Source organism: Myotis yumanensis, unplaced genomic scaffold (assembly GCF_028538775.1).
Source record: "Myotis yumanensis isolate MYYU_CA2020_CCGP unplaced genomic scaffold, mMyoYum1.0.hap1 SCAF_3, whole genome shotgun sequence".
Classification (NCBI taxonomy): Eukaryota; Metazoa; Chordata; class Mammalia; order Chiroptera; family Vespertilionidae; genus Myotis; species Myotis yumanensis.
In genome coordinates, this window is record NW_027223754.1 from 156,725,686 (window position 1) to 156,743,770 (window position 18,085).

Sequence of the window (18,085 nt, forward strand, 5' to 3'; positions counted from 1 at the left end):
TTACCATGGCAAATGTTCAGGACAAAGAAAGAATCTTACAGGATGCAAGAGAGAGACAGAAAGTTACATACAAGGGAATCTCCCATTAGATTATCAAATGATTTCTCAACAGAAACACATCAGGCCAGAAAAGAATGGATGGAAATTTACAAAGTGATGCAAAGCAAAGGACTGAATCCAAGAATACTCTATCCAGCAAGGCTATCATTCAAAATTTAAGGGGAAATAAGAAGCTTCATAGACAAAAAAAAGGCTAAGGGAGTTTATCACCACCAAGCCAGCAATGCAAGAAATGCTAAAGGGACTGGTGTAAAAAGAAATAAAAAGCTCAGAAAGAAAACAGCCACACAAAAAAAGAAATGGCTACAAACAAGTACCTTTCAATAATAACTTTAAACGTAAATGGACTAAATGCTCCAACCAAAAGACATTGAGTGGCTGAATGGATAAAAAAACATGACCCATACATCTGCTGTCTACAAGAGACCCAACTCATTAGAAGGGACTCACACAGACTGAAAATGAAGGGATAGAAAAATATCTTCCAGGCAAATGGAAAAGAAAAGAAAGCTGTGGTAGCAATACTTATATTGGACAAAATAGACCTCAAAGTGAGGGCCATAACAAGAGATAAGGAAGGCCACTTCATAATACTAGACGGATGAATACAACAAAAAGATATAACCCTGGTAAACCTATATGCACCCAATGCAAGAGCACCCAAATACATAAAAAAACTCCTGGAAGATATCAAAGGAGAGATTGACAACAATACAATCATAGTAGGGGACTTTAATACACCACTGACATCACTGGATAAGTCCTCTAGACAAACAATCAGCAAAGAAATAGCAATCCTAAATGACTCACTAGATCAGATGGACTTCAGAACACTTCACCCCAAAGCCGCGGAATATACATTCTACTCAAGTGCTCATGGGACAGATTTAAAAATAGACCACATATTAGGTCACAAGCAAAGTCTCCCCAAATTCAAGAAGATTGAAATCATAAAAAGCATCTTCTCAGACAACAATGGCATAATATTATAAATAAACTACAATAAAAACAACCCAAAATACTCAAACACTTGGAAGCTGAATAGCATGTTATTAAATATTGATTGAGTTACCAATGAGATCAAAGAAGAAATTAAAAACATCCTGGAAACTAATGACAATGAAAACACAACAATCCAAAACCTATGGGACACAATGAAAGCAGTCCTGAGAGGGAAGTTTATAGCTCTACAGGCCTATCTCAAAAAACAAGAAAAAATGGTAGTAAATCATCTAACTCTACAACTCAAGGAATTAGAAAGAGAGCAACAAGAAAACCCTAGAGTGAGCAGAAGGAAGGAGATAATAAAGATTAGAGCAGAAATAAATGACATACAGACCCAAAAAAACAATACAGAAAATCAATGAAACCAAGAGCTGGTTCTTTGAAAGGATAAACAAGATTGACAAACCTCTAGCCAGGCTCACCAAGAAGCAAAGGGAGAGGACCCAAATAAACCAAATCAGAAATGATAGAGGCGAAATAACAACAGACCCCACAGAAATACAAATGATTGTTAAAAAATACTATGGACAGCTCTACTCCAACAAACTAGACAACCTGTAGGAAATGGACAAATTCCTAGAAAAATACAACATTCCAAAACTCAATCAGGAAGAATCTAAAAATCTCAATAGGCCAATAACTATGGAAGAAATTGAAGCAGTAATCAAAAAGCTTCCAGCAAACCAAAGCCCAGGACCAGACGGCTTCACAGGGGAGTTTTACCAAACATTCAAGGAAGAACTAAAACCTATCCTCCTCAGACTACTACAAAAAATCCAAGAGGAAGGAACACTTCCAAGCTCATTCTATGAAGCCAGCATCATCCTAATACCAAAACCAGGTAAAGACAACACAATGAAAGAGAATTACAGGCCAATATCCCTCATGAACATAGATGCCAAAATCCTCAACAAAATCTTAGCAAATCGGATCCAGCAGTACATCAGAAAGATCATACACCATGACCAAGTAGGAATTATTCCAGGGATGCAAGGATGGTGCAATATCCGCAAATCAATAAACGTGATACATCACATAAACAAATTGAAAGAAAAAAACCACATGGTCATATCAATTGATGCAGAAAAAGCATTTGACAAAATCCAACACCCATTTTTAATTAAAACTCTCAGCATGGTGGGAGTAGAAGGATCATACCTCAACATAATAAAAGCTTATATGACAGGCCCACAGCCAACATCATACTCAATGGACAAAAACTAACACCATTTCCCCTAAGAACAGGAACAAGACAGGGATGCCCACTCTCACCCCTCCTGTTCACCATAGTCCTGGAAGTATTAGCCATTGCAATTAGACAAGAAGAAGAAATAAAAGGCATCCAAATTGGAAAAGAGGAAGTAAAACTGTCCTTATTTGCAGACGACATGATATTATACATACAAAACCCTAGAGACTCCATCAAAAAGCTACTAGACTTAATACATGAATTTGGCAATGTAGCAGGATACAAAATGAACCCCAAGAAATCTGAGGCATTTCTATACACCAATAGTGAACTTTCAGAAAGAGAGATTAGAAAAACAATCCCATTTACCATCGCACCAAAAAAATTAAGATACCTAGGAATAAACTTAACTAAAGAGGTAAAAGACCTCTACTCAGAAAACTACAGGACGTTGAAAAAAGAGATAGAGGAAGATTTAAACAGATGGAAGAACATACCGTGTTCGTGGATTGGTAGAATCAACATCATTAAAATGTCCATATTACCCAAAGCAATCTAAAAATTCAATGCACTTCCCATTAAAATACCAACGACATACTTCACATATCTAGAACAAACTCTCCAAAAATTCATCTGGAATAAAAAAAGACCCCGAATAGCTGCAGCGATCCTGAGAAAGAACAAAGTAGGTGGGATCTCAATACCAGATATCAAGCTGTATTACAAATCCACTGTTCTCAAAACTGCCTGGTACTGGCACAAGAAAAGGCATATAGATCAATGGAATAGAATAGAGAACCCAGAAATTGGCCCAAACCAATATGCTCAATTAACATTTGACAAAGGAGGAAGAACATTCAATGGAGCCAAGATAGTCTCTTCAATAAGTGGTATTGGGAAAATTGGACAGATATATGCAAGAAAATGAAACTAGACCACCAACTTACACCATACTCAAAAATAAACTCAAAATGGATAAAGGACTTAAATGTACGTCAGGAAACCATAAAAATTCTAGAAGAATCCAAAGGCAACAAAATCTCAGACATATGCAGAAGCAATTTCTTCACTGATACAGCTCCTAGGGCACTTGAAACTAAAGAGAAAATGAACAAATGGGACTACATCAAAATAAAAAGCTTCTGCACAGCAAAAGAAACCATCAACAAAACAACAAGAAAGCCCACTGTGTGGGAAAACATATTTGCCAATGTTATATCTGATAAGGGCCTAATCTCCAAAATTTATAGGGAACTCATACAACTTAACAAAAGGAAGATAAACAATCCAATCAAAAAATGGGCAAAGGACCTAAATAGACACCTTTCAAAAGAGGACATTCAGAAAGCCAAGAGACATATGAAAACATGCTCAAAGTCACTAATCATCCCAGAGATGCAAATCAAAACAACAATGAGGTACCATCTCACACCTGTCAGAATGGCTATCATCAACAAATCAACAAATGACAAGTGATGGCAAAGATGCAGAGAAAAAGGAACACTTGTGCACTGCTGGTGGGAATGCAGACTGGTGCAGCCACTATGGAAGTCAGTATGGAGTTTCCTCAAAAAACTAAAAATGGAACTCCCATTTGACCCTGTGATCCCACTTCTAGGAATATATCCCAAGAAACCAGAAACACCAATCAGAAAGGATCTATGCACCCCTATGTTCATAGCAGCACAATTCACCATAGCTAAGATCTGGAAACAACCTAAGTGCCTATCAGTAGATGAATGGATTAGAAAACTGTGGTACATCTACACAATGGAATACTATGCTGCTGTAAAAAAGAAGGAACTCTTACGATTTGCAATGGCATGGATGGAACTGGAGAGCATTATGCTAAGTGAAATAAGCCAGTCAATGAAGGAAAAATACCACATGATCTCACACATTCATGGATAATAGAGACCATTATAAACTTTTGAACAATAATAGATGCAGAGGCAGAGCTGCCTCAAACAGATTGTCAAACTGCAGCGGGAAGGCCAGGGAGGGTTGGGGGGCAGGACGGAGGGGAGTAAGAGATCAACCGAAGGACTTGTATGCATGCATATAAGCATAACCAATGGACATAAGACACTGGGGGGTAGGGGAGGCCAGGGAATTGTCAAGGGGTGGGGAAAAAAGGACACATATGTAATACCCTTTGTAATACTTTAAGCAATAAAAAAAAGAACTTAGAATAGCACTTGGCACATAGTAGTAGGCACTCAAATAATTAATGTATGAATGAGTGAGTGATTAAATGAACAAACAAATGGATTTTTTTCTCTTTCCTTCTCCTTGTAATCCAAGGGTTACTCTATTAGTTAGATTTTCTTACTGCTCATGCCTCTGTTTTGCTGCAATATTCAGAGCATGCTTGTATGATTCCATTTTTTCAGAGGGATAAGTCATTTTCAAAGTTGTCTTGGACAAAAGAAGCTATCTCGATTTGGAGTTCAGGGGTACCTTTATCTCACCAGAGTAATACCATAAATATTGCCTCTGGTGGTATCATTTTAGAACTGTAACTATTCGATCATCCTATCATTTCACCCACCTAAATTCTGAGTAAAGCTTCAGTAGAACAATAGCAACTGTGTTTAAATACAGGCATGAACTAAATTTAAGACATGTCTTGGAAACATAACATTATCTGTGCGCATTATTAAGGAGATAAGAAGGAAGTGAATATTCCCTAAGGTGTACATCAATTTTTGTCTATCAAGCTACTGTATTTCATTAAAAGAAACCTTTCCTTTCTTAATAAATTTCCCAAGCTTCTGACACAGTAGGCAAATAACATTGCCTAACTAAATGCAACAGCCCTGACTGGAGAAACCAAGATGGTGGCATAGGTAAACACCGGAGTTTGCTGTCTCGAACAACCACTTCAAAAATACAACTAAAAGATGGAACGGACATCATCCAGAACCACAGGAAGGCTGGCTGAGTGGAATTTCTACAACTAGGAGGAACGAGAAAAGCATACTGAGACTCAGAGGAGGTGCAGTGCGGAAGTAAAATACTAAGGTGCGGTGGTGCATGCGGAGTGGGCTGGTGGCTGAGGGCACAGTTGTCGTTTTCAATCAGGAGGGAGTCTCAGGCTCTGAGCTCCAGTTCCGGGCGAGTCTCTAGGGACTCAGACTCATACAGGAGAAGCGGGACTGTCTGGCATCAGTCAGAACCCGAGGGCAGCTTTCTCTCTGAAGGGCTTGAAGCGATTACCGGGACACTGAGAAGCAGAGCCTCTGAGGGCAAGACTGAGAGTAGCCATAACTGCTCACTCCGCCCGCCCTGTTGATCCCATGGGACCTGCCCTGCCCAAGCCCTGCAGGGAGGCTTTTGATGGATAGCCTCAGGCAAAGGCTAGATTAGCACCTCCCTAGAGATCCAGGAGCCAGGAAACCCAGAGGTCAGAGTGGGACCATCCAGTTTGTAGCTCCATGGAACAATAAAGGACACACTCAGGGGGCAGACTCAGTAAGCACCAAAGCCCCACTGAAGCAAGTCTTGCCCCATAAGGGTGTCTCCAGCACAGAAGTTCTCCCACTGCAGACACAGCTGATTCTCACAACCAATTAGCCTGGAGGTCAATTCCTCCCAGTGATAACTACAACAATCAAGGCTTAACCACAACAAGACTGTGCACAAAGCCCACAAGGGGGTGCACCAGGAGTGTCTACCTCAGGTAATTGTGACCCTTAGCACAGAAAGGCACTCTATCGACACAGCAAAGCATAAAAAATGCCCAAAGAAACAGGCCACAAATGACAGAAATGGAGGAAAGCAAACTGTTGGATATGGAGTTCAAAACCACACTTTTAAGGTCTTTAAAGAACTGTCTAGAAGCTGCCGATAAATTTAGTAAGGCCCTCGAAAAGACTGGTGAGACCGCCGATAAATGTAGTGAGATCCTCAAGAAAAGTAATGAGACCCTCAATGTTGTGATAAAGGACCAACTAGAAATTAAGCATGCACTAACTGAAATAAAGAATATTATACAGACTCCCAACAGCAGACCAGAGGATCGCAAGAATCAAGTCAAAGGTTTGAAATACGAAGAAGCAAAAAACACCCAACTGGAAAAGCAAAATGAAAAAAGAATCCAAAAATACGAAGATAGTGTAAGGAGCCTCTGGGACAGCTTCAAGTGTACCAACATCTGAATTATAGGGGTGCCAGAAGAAGAAAGAGAGCAAGATATTGAAAACCTATTTGAAGAAATAATGACAGAAAACTTCCCCTACCTGGTGAAAGAAATAGACTTCCAAGTTCAGGAAGCACACAGAACCCCAAACAAAAGGAATCCAAAGAGGCCCACACCAAGACACATCATAATTAAAATGCCAAGAGCAAAAGACAAAGAGAGTATCCTAAAAGCAGCAAGAGAAAGAAAGTCAGTTACCTACAAGGGAGTACCCATAGGACTGTCAGCTGATTTCTCAACAGAAACTTTGCAGGCCAGAAGGGAGTGGCAAGAAATATTCAAAGTGATGAATGCCAAGAACCTACAACCAAGATTACTTTATCCAGCAAAGCTATCATTCAGAAGTGAAGATCAGATAAAGAGCTTCACAGATAAGGAAAAGCTAAAGGAGTTCATCACCACCAAACCAGTATTATATGAAATGCTGAAAGGTATCCTTTAAGAAGAGAAAGAAGAAGAAAAAGATAAAGATACAAATTATGAACAACAAATACACATCTATCAACAAGTGAATCTAAAAATCAAATGAATAAATAATCTGATGAACAGTATGAACTGGTGATTATAATAGAATCAGGGACATAGAAAGGGAATGGACTGACTATTCTTGGGGGGTGAAAGGGTGTGGGGGTTGCGGGAAGAGATTGGACAATAATCGTGCACCTATGGATGAAGACACTGGGTGGGGAGTGAGAGCTGAGGGTGGGGTGGGAACTGGGTGGAGGGGAGTTATGGTGGAAAAAAGAGGAACCAATGTAATAATCTGAACAATAAAGATTTAATAAAAAAAAACAAACAAACAAAAAAAATCAGAATACAATAAAAAAATTTCAATTCAAAAATAAATAAATAAATAAATAAACGCAACAACCCTGGAGTCTTCCAAACCTCTCTAGCTGGTCTGGACACTTGTGTTCCCTGGGATGTGGATGTGCACTTCAAATGGATTAAATAGACCTCAACACTAACCTACGAAACCCCTGCCTACGGAAGCAGATAGTAATGATTTGAGCAGTGTTGACTGACTCTACAGGTCATGGGGCACTTCAAATTCCACACTCTGTGTTCTCTCTCCCATCTGCAGGTTTTCTCTCCTCCTCCTTCTTCAAATTTTCAAGAAGACACAGACCGTCATCACTCACATTGTTTTCTAATGAATCTTACAAAGTTAGTGCTAAAATGGACCTCAGAGACTATTTATTCAATCATATGAATGCAGACCCATTAATATTCATTCATTTATTCAATATGTATTTATTTATGGCTCAATATGTTCTAGAAAGAGGTGCTGAGTTACAGGGGTTACTTTCTAAAGTCAATAGTCCAAGATTGCAAGATTGCTGGTACTATAGAAACTCTTCTCTCACTCAAAATGGACTTCTCTCTGAAAACAAAAGATGAAGCTATTGCTGAAATAAAACTTGAGTACTTGTTTGTGGACAGAATATTTCATCCCAGTAGAGCACATAGAAAATTCCAGAGCATTATTAAATATTTGAAAGATGTAAAAATGGGGAAAAAAATGAACAACTTTTTGAAAATGACTTCCAGATTGGAAGTGAACCCTGTCTGGCTTCCAGACATGATTTAGTCAGGCGCTTCTACCTAAATAATAAGTTGTGTAAGGTTTCCCAGGACAATCCTATGTGGCTAGCCCTGTGGTTTTGAGAAAGTTGGAAATACTCTGGAATTTTGGAGGCAGATATTAAATATAAACAGAGATTAGGCATTGGTATTTGACTAAATGAATTACTAAAAGCAATGGATAATGAAAAGATTGGTAGCTATGAAGTATTTGCTATGACTGGGAATCTGGTCAAACTAATAATAAAAAAGGTTTTTCCTGCAAGAATAATCAATACCAACTCATTGCCATAAATGAAGAAATTATGTAATGTTTTGGTTATTTTAAAAACATATCAAAATCCAAAATTGGTAGGACTTGACTTATTGGAAACTGTTTAAACAACTCTCTTGTAAACTATCCTGAGTATTTACAATTCTTTATGTACATCATGCTGTTTTGCATGCCAATGTTTTTTGCATTCCCCTTCTCTTTATCTATAATCTGCACTTCCTCTTCAATTTACTCTCCTGAGCACTACTTGTTTATTAGGAATTAGTTATGGAAGCAACCCTTTAAATACTTCCCCAGCAATCAATTCTTTACCTTTATCACAACAGATTCCATAACTATCTAAAATTACTTGTAGACTTGTCTATCTCCTCTCTAGACTAAGAGTTCCCCAAATAGTGCACTTTTGTTTACTTACCACAAGAATCCCTGATACTTCACCAATTTATTGGCACATCATTGAAGCCTAAACAATAACTTAATGTTTGTCATTGAATGAAGTTAAAAGAAGCTGAGGCTTCCATGAATTTAATATTTGCTTTGTATTCATATATTAGATTAAGCAGCCTAATCTTCATTTTATTCTTTAATAGATTATAATGATAACTCCTCTAGTGTTCCATGGTTAATTATAATATTTGCTTTTGATTTAAATAGATTCCTTTTCTATATTAAGGAAACCCTTCTCATTCCCCTCTTATAAGTGTGTTTATTAAAATATAAGGAAAGGATTTTGTGGTCAAGTTGTTCATTCTTCTCAATGTAAAAGAGTTTAAAAATCAGTATTTTAGTACAACTTTATTTAATTTTCGTGTTTTATTCATATTTTATTTATTTTACTTTTTGTTAAGTCCACTTTCAGAGTACTACACAAACTATTTTGCTGTGTTGCGCTCTACTTTGTTGACCAAGGAAGGACACATTTAAGTGTGTGTTCTGTTAGGAAACAGAATGGAAAACTTGTTTTCCAAATAGTTAATGTGCTATGGCTCACTCTTCTCATGGCTGTCTTTATATTTTAGAAAGCTTTTTTGCTGTTTGAATGATCATATTTTGGAAATGGATACATTCTTCCTTATATTTTTTCAGATTTTTTTAACTCAAAATTTTTCTCTTTCTCATTGGACATAGTATCTTATAAGTAATGTACATAAACAAACATCACTGAGTTTTTTTTAAATCTTTATTGTTCAGATTATTACAGTTGTTTCTCTTTTTCCACCCCATAGCTCGCTTCCACCCAGTTCTCACCCCACCCCCTGCCCTCACCCCAGCCACTGTACTCATCCATAGGTGTATGATTTTTGTCCAGTCTCTTCCTGTACCCCCACACCCCTTCCCCCCCAAGAATTGTCAGTCCACTCCCTTTCTATGCCCCTGATTCTATTATATTCAAAAGTTTATTCTGTTCATCACATTTTTTATTCACTTAATTTTTAGATTCACTTGTTGATAGATGTGTATTTGTTGTTTATAATTTGTATCTTTACCTTTTTCTTCTTCTTCCTCTTCTTAAAGGATACCTTTCAGCATTTCATATAATACTGGTTTGGTGGTGATGAACTCCTTTAGCTTTTTCTTATCTGTGAAGCTCTTTATCTGACCTTCAATTCTGAATGATAACTTTGCTGGGTAAAGTAATCTTGGTTGTAGGTTCTTGCTATTCATCACTTTGAATATTTCTTGCCACTCCCTTCTGGCCTGCATAGTTTCTGTTGAAAAATCAGCTGACAGTCATATGGGTACTCCCTTGTAGGTAACTAACTGTTTTTCTCTTGCTGATTTTAAGATTCTCTCTTTGTCTTTTGCTCTTGGCATTTTAATTATGATGTGTCTTGGTGTGGTGCTCTTTGGATTCCTTTTGTTTGGGGTTCTCTGTGCTTTCTGGACTTGTAAGTCTATTTCTTTCACCAGGTAGGGGAAGTTTTCTGTCATTATTTCTTCAACTAGGTTTTCAATATCTTGCTCTCTCTCTTCTCCTGGCACCCCCATAATTCAGACGTTGGTATGCTTGAAGTTGTCCCAGAGGCTCCTTACACTATCTTCATATTTTTGGATTCTTTTTTTTTTTTTTTTTGCTTTTCTGGTTGAATGTTTTTTACTTCTTCGTACTTCAAATCATTGACTTAATTCTTGTGATCCTCTAGTCTGCTGTTGGATCTCTGTATAATATTCTTTATTTCAGTCAGTGTATGCTTAATTTTTAGTTGGTCCTTTTTCATATCCTCGAGGGTCTCACTAGACTTATTGAGGGTCTTACTAAATTTATTGGAGGTTTCTAGAAAATTTTTGAAAAACCTTATAACCATGGTTTTGAACTATATATCAAGTAGTTTGCTTTCCTCCATTTCTGTCATTTGTGGCCTGTTTCTTTGTCTCTGCATTTTGGCTGCTTTCCTATGTTGATAGAGTGGTTTCTGTGCTAGGTGTTCTATAGGGCCCAATGGCTCAGCCTCCCCAATTATCTGAGGTGGACACTCTTGGTGCACCCCCTTGTGGGCTGTGTGCATAGTCTTGTTGTAGTAAAGCCTTGATTGTTGTAGTTATCACTGGGAGGAATTGACCTCCAGGCTAATTGGTTGTGAGAATCAGCTGTGTCTGCAGTGGGAGAACTTCTGTGCTGGAGACACCCTTATGGGGCAAGACTTGCTTCAGTGGGGCTTTGGTGCTCACTGAGTCTGCCCCCTGAGTGTGTCCCTTATGGATCTGAGGAGTTGTAATCTGGATGGTCCCACTCTAACCACTGGGTACACTGGCACTTGAATCTCTAAGGAGGTGCTAATTTAACCTCTGCGTGAGGCTACCCAGCAGGAGCTACAGAGAGATCTGCAGGTTCCTCTTCTTTGTTTGGGGTTTAGAGGTGCCCAGATGAGGACCAGCTGTGAAGCAATGCAAGCTGCTGTGGGGCCTTGGGCTTTCTTTTGGATGTTCTGGGTCTCTCTGACCCACCTGCAGTTTGTTAGGTAATTTTATATTGCAAAGGGCCAGGTCATTCATATACAAAAGCCTCTGCACATAGCTTGGGTGAGGCGGGGTCTCAGGGAATCAACAGGGCAGAGAAAACAGCTATGGCTGATCCTCAGTCCTTCCCTAAGAGGCCCCAGGTCTCAGTGTCCCGCAGTAATCGCTGCAAGCACCTCTGAGAGAATGCCACCCTTGAGTTATGCCTGCTGCCAGACAGTCCAGTTTCTTCCCATATGAGTCTGGGTCCCCAGAGAATCACCTGGAACTGGAGTTCAGACAAGTCAGGAGCTTGAGACTCCCTCCCGATTGAAAAAGACAACTGCATCCTCAGTTGCCAGCCCTTTCCATGTGTGCCTCCGTACCTCTGCACTTTACTTCCGCACCTCCTCTGAGTCTCAGTGTGCTTTTCTCTTTCCTTCTAGTTGTAGAGTTTCCACTCAGCTAGCCTTCCTGTGGTTCTGAATGACGTCCGTTTTGTCTTTTAGTTGTATTTTTGAGGTGGTTGTGAGAGGCAGCAATTTTCAGTGTTTACCTATGCCACCATCTTGGTTTCTCCTTCATCATTGAGTTTTAATCTAATCTCTAATCTTCCTCTCAAAGGTAGAAGACATGACTGATACTTTATTCATTTCTGCATTATTTAAATGTTTTGTAAGAATGTATTAATAATCAGAAAAACAAAATATTAATTTAAAGTAAAATTTTTTAAAAAAAAGATTAAGTTGCCTAGGTGAATAATATAACAGTGCCATGACAATTATCTCACTGGTTTGTTAACCTCCTTTAGTGGTCAAGCAGAAACAGGAGTAAAGGAGCAAAGTCCTACACAAAAGTAATTATAAGAAAAAAGTTGTAGTAATCTTACAAAATTAAATACACGTGCCTTTTTGAGTAACTCGATTTCTGTTCCTGTTGTTCATAAACAACTTTTGAGTGGTCCCAACATTACTAGTAGTTAGAGACAATGAATACCTTATCTCAATCTGTACTGCTTATAAATTACAACATCAATAGTTACTGACCTTTGGTTGTGAGGTCTGAGAGGTAATCACAAGCTATACTGTGTGTGGACTGTGTGGAGGAAGGGCATGGTTGAGTTCCGTTTTGTCCAACTAATCTAAACAACAATGACAGAGATTCATAAGAATGTAGATTGCAGTATCTGCTCCTGCTTGATCATGTCCATATTTTATGTTGTGTTAACTATGTCTATTTTTTTTCTAATATAGTTATAATATGGCCAATTCACAGGGGGTTCCGGATAAAATGCCCCAAGATATCATGTCTCCCCTAAAAGTAGCTGAAAATGCATCTATTTTGTATAGTTTTTACAAACCAAATTTGTGGAAATGACGCAGAAACACTTGTTTGCTGTAGCAATCCTAGCATTGCGTTCTTGAGTCAGGTCTTTATAAAGTCTCTTCCAAGGCCTGTGATATGTGAGGAAACCCTCAAATGTTCCAGCAGCCTCCTAGTTTGCCTCACAGGATGTGGGACGTGTACCTTTGTGATCAATTATTTTCTTGAACTAACCTAAATATATTCTAATACATAGAAACCAGCAAATTACAAAACAAAATTAATTTCTAATGGTATAAAGGGTATGTTGACCCAATCCCTTCTTTTTATAAATAAATTACTTGAAGTCCATAATGATTAAGTAGTATTTACAGGGTTACATGGCCAACTAATGCAGCGCTGGACTCAAACACAGGTCCCCTGACTCCTAGGAAAGGGCTCTTTCCATGACAGCACACCATAGTCAGGAGAAGAGATACTAACCACTCAGAGAGTCTTGCCTATAGGATCCAGCGTCCTACAGCTCATTCTTCAAAAAGTCGTCAGGTAAAGATATGGGAAACTTAAGGATTTTAAAAAATATCATATCTTTTTAGTGATTGTAGCTGGCACTTTTAGAAATAAGGTTTGCTGGTCTATAGTTCTGGCTCATGTATTTTAGCTGATCTTTGCCAGCAATGTCACCTCCATAGCAACCTATCTCTTGGCTTTTTTTCTTGAAAACATGTCTTCGGGTAGGAAAATGATCTGTGGTCTCTGGAGTCAACTGCAGGAGAATAGATTTCCATTACAATAGCCCTATGACAAGTACAATGTGTTAATTTCACAAAACACGGCTGACATACATGACCTGGTCTCAAGAGTCCTTTTAAGTGGTAGTCTCTTAGTGATATACTGTTCAGAGAACAGAACCAAGAACAAAGACACAACTGCTGTGCAAATTAAATGGAATGTATTCTTTTGGCTAACATCGCCCAAAACATGTTTTCTTATGTATCTTTAACATAAGTGAGGCATCTGCAGTGTTAGTAATTACTGTCCTTGAAACAGTGCAGAAACTGTATATTTGGATTTAGTTTACATTTTTATCATGCTACTTTACCGCAGTGATAAGATAACCACTTAAATTGTCTTATGACCCTCAAATTATATTGATGCTCTAATTCAGTGGTTCTCAACCTTCTGGGCCTTTAAATACAGTTCCTCATGTTGTGACCCAACCATAAAATTATGTTCGTTGCTACTTCATAACTGTAATGTTGCTACTGTTATGAATCGTAATGTAAATATCTGATATGCAGGATGGTCTTAGGCGACCCCTGTGAAAGGGTCGTTCGACTGCCAAAGGGGTCGCGACCCACAGGTTAAGAACCGCTGCTCTAATTAATCATACAGAAATTTCCTAGATGCTTCACATTAATATTATTATGTGTATGTCAATGTGTCATACGCAAATCACCATGATTGCTCTGTACATACAACTTTCACAGATTTTAACACCAATAGCTAGCTAGGCGGTAAAGCCATTTGACCAAATTTTTCCAATGTGGCAAGTGGAGGTGGGATAGGGGAAGAGCTGGGGAAGTCTTAATAGGTAATGAAAACAACGAGTTGAGAATCGGGGACTGTGACAATATGTTAAAGAAAATTATATTCTTGAGGACAGGGAAGACACGTCTGGAGGGTAATTTCATAACCACATTCATATAGTATTCACATAGTCCCTCCCTGATAGGTACAATAACAGAGCCCATGTAAAGCACAAAATTATTTCCAGGCTTTTGAACAGATTTCAATATTTTTCTCATTTAGCTCAGCTTCAGCCTCAAGATTGAAAACAGGTGCGGGTGTCTTCTGCTTTGCCGTGTGACACAAACTTCACGTGGCTCTTTCAAATTAAATTTCTCCACTGTTTCTAATCTACATTTTAGTGACTCTTTTACATTATGGGAGATTCTAGTAATGCGTTTAACACGGGCAGCTTTCTTTAAGTCAGCGTGTAATGAAATGTCTATGGACACAGCTTGACTTGTGGCATTCTGCAGTTGTGAGGGCCTCTCATTTTGCTTCTGGTTTCCTATTGAATGCCACAGTATAAAGGACCTTGTATCCTAGTAACAGGTAGGTTTTTCTTTTTCATTCATCAGTCCTTAGAGGTTTGCTCTGGAATGGAGCCCCCCGCGGAGAGCAAAGCAGACTCTGGCTTGTGGAGAAGAGTAGCATGAAGGAGACCAGAGCATCTTTAAGTGTGAGTGCACGCATGCCCACACGTGTGTTTCAGGGAAAGGGCCCTTGGAATAAGTATCTATGTCTTTCTTGGAAACGTTATGATTTTCCAGGCTTCCAAATACACTTTATGAGCCATATAAAATTTCAGAGTGGCTGTGCAAAGCTGTCAGTCATTCTTATGTTTGTTTCTAATTGTTGCAAAGATGCCTCCTAAAATAGTATGCAGGAGGTTTGACACATTTCTCTATTGTTCGATTGCCAGGTTCCCGAAAGAAACAGTTTGCAAATTCCGATTGCCTTTAGTTTACTCACAATTGTCACTATCCTGCCTGCAGACTCAACTAAGTTTAAAGGTTTTAAAGAAATCATTTTTATGCTTTAACCTCTTGAACTCTGGAAACTCTTATGAAACTCCTATAAGGGAGAAACTTCACACATATTTATAACCAGATGTAGTTGGCAAGGTCTTTGCTCTATGAAGATTGTTATGCAGTGTATTTTCCATTTGTTTTTCTTCACATAGTTTACCTTGTCCAATGCTGCAGAAATATGTGACCTCTGATGATTTTTCACATTAAGAGGGCAAATGAAAAGATGTCCAGTGTCTGACAACAATTTATTTGGTAATTGCTGGAGCAAAAGGAATCCGTGTGGATTGTTTACAAGACAACATAATCACCCCAGTCTGAAGGCATGGAGTGGTCCCAAGGTACAAGCTGCACTTCTGTGTACTTGATGCCAAGAAGCTCTGCATTGCATTTTTTCCATCATATACCCTTCAGTTTTGCAGGAATATTGTTTCATCTCTGGAAATGAGGCATTTAAATGTCATTTAAATGGATGACTTGTGCAATTTATTTGAAGTGATGTTTTTCATAAGCTGAAAGAAAGAAGAAAGCTAGAACTGACAGTTTAACATTCCATCAACTTGGAACAGAAATATTTTTGTCTTTTCTTTCAAAAAGAAGGAGGGATAGAAGCTAGTTCTTTAACCTTGAAAATGTAAAAGATCAAATACTAAATGAACACAATTCTATGTGTCCAACATTTTGTCCCTGATTTCCAACAAATGGGGGTAGAAAAAATGTCAGTATTCATTGAGATGACTTGTTGTCAGACCTAAAATGTGAACTTTTGGAAATTTGAACAGTCAACTTTTTGGAAAGTTGACCAGATTCTCAGTGTGCCTCTGTGAGATCTCAGAATGCTTTACCAAGTAAATAAGTAAGTCCACCAGCTCTATTTTCAAACAAGGACATTGATGTAGAAGCAACAAAATAGAAAACAAATATTTTGTAATTTTGGACTTGTCAAATGAATTCTTCCTTCTGATGCAATTGAATCCTTGATTCAAATGAGCGATTTTATCTTATTAGAAGAAAAACTGACATCCAAACTCTGTCATGAGACTCGCCATGAGCTCCTGCAAGCTTGCTCTGTCTGCCTTTAATGGTTCTGTTAGGTCTTTATTGTTGGACACTGGCCTCCAGGATTCACTTTTCAGAATTAAACAATCTCATGCAGGCATTTATTGGGTTGTCTGTGTCCGGCTTACTTGATCATGTTTTTTAATCTACTTCTGCCTTCTTCCTGAGGAGTGGAAATAAAATACTGTAATGTCTAAATTTTAAAGATGGGAAAAATAAACATGAATAGTCTAACACAAAAATAATTTTAAGATAGCTTTTGTGTATTATTGTAGTAAGTGTGAATTTGTAATGATAAAATGTTTCATCCAGCTTTTATGCTGTATTCTCCATCTTGCTGTGACTACCTTTTAGTCTTGCCTTTAATAAATGACCCATGGTCTCCTTTTCCATGCCCATCACCCTCACTCCACTCATTTCGCTGCAGTTATCGTGAACTCCTTGCACTCTGGTGAACCCAAACAACTTGAATTGATGGCACCCTGCCTTCGTTGTCTCTGCTGCCTTTACTTTGGGTACCATTTTGATACCAAACTCAGGTTCAGATGTCTGGTGCTTCGAAGGCCAGTACTCAAGAGACAGGTGCTGATGTAAGGAAAGATGGTTTATTTCAGATCCGGCAGCCTGACAAGATGGGAACTCTCCTCCTAAAGACTACCTTAACATCCCAATGCAGACAGAGGTTTTTATTAGGAGGGAGAGGGAAAGCAGAACTAAGAAATCAGTGGGAGGGGGTTCGAAAATACTCCACAAGTACTCAGTGGAGTTCATTCCAATAATTATCTTGAAACTAGTCAAGCGGAGGTCCGGTTTTTATGGTTGAGAGTCAGCCAGTCTCCCAGAGCCAGGATGTTTGGTCGCTGGAGTTAGCCTCCTCCTTGAAGTTAGATCTTGAAACTCTCACACAAATATGCCCCTTATTCATGGGTTGCATATTAGTTAACAACTCATCTTTTTAATAATTAGTTAAAAACACTTTTATCAGAAACAATATTAAAAGAATAGAGGGGTGGGTTACAGTTTCACTATGATTCTCATCTCATGTCTTGACCATCTTTCAAAATTCAGCATAAAATAACCCTGCTAATTTCTTTGCAGAATGTTCTACACTCAGTATTAGGCTATTTGTTTCCTCAAGGGGTCACTTAATTTATTTCTCCATCCCCATGTTTTTGTTTTTCTAAATGGAAGCTACTTCTGGAGTCCTGATTAGATTTAAATTGAACACTTTTGGCAAGAATGTTTTTCCATGATGCCAATTTGCATCACATCAGAAACCTGAAAATACCTGGTGTTTCCACTTTTGGTGCTGCTGACTGAGATAAGTCAGTGATTTCAGATGGTGACATCTGGTCCCTCTATTGTGAAGCTCCACATCAATCTTTTCATCTAATGTTTATACTCATAAATTAATTACTTCATTAGGGGTTTGCAAAATGGTAATTTAAAACTATCTCATGCTTTAAATTTTATTAGTTGGAATTCTTTGGTAAAGAAGAGTTTTTCTCTCATCAACTAGGACTATGTAGTTTCCTTGAAATTCAGTTCATACTCAAGGCAAGGTAAATGCTCAATCCTTTTCTTTTAATTACCAATTCATAAAGTTGGAAGTTGGCACTATAGATACTTCCAATGGTGTCCACTGAGTTTTAATTTCTCTCTCTCTTTTTCTCTCCCTCCATCATGATGAACAAAAGGTTTGGTATATTCTGTATGTTTCAGCTAATAACTCCCAATAGTTTTTGCTGCAATTGTTCCATCTTCGATCAACAGATGCCCCTTCGTGTTTGCTTCTGTGATCAATTGACAAACACCATTCATTTTTATCTTTCTTTTGGGGCACGAGATGTCCTAGA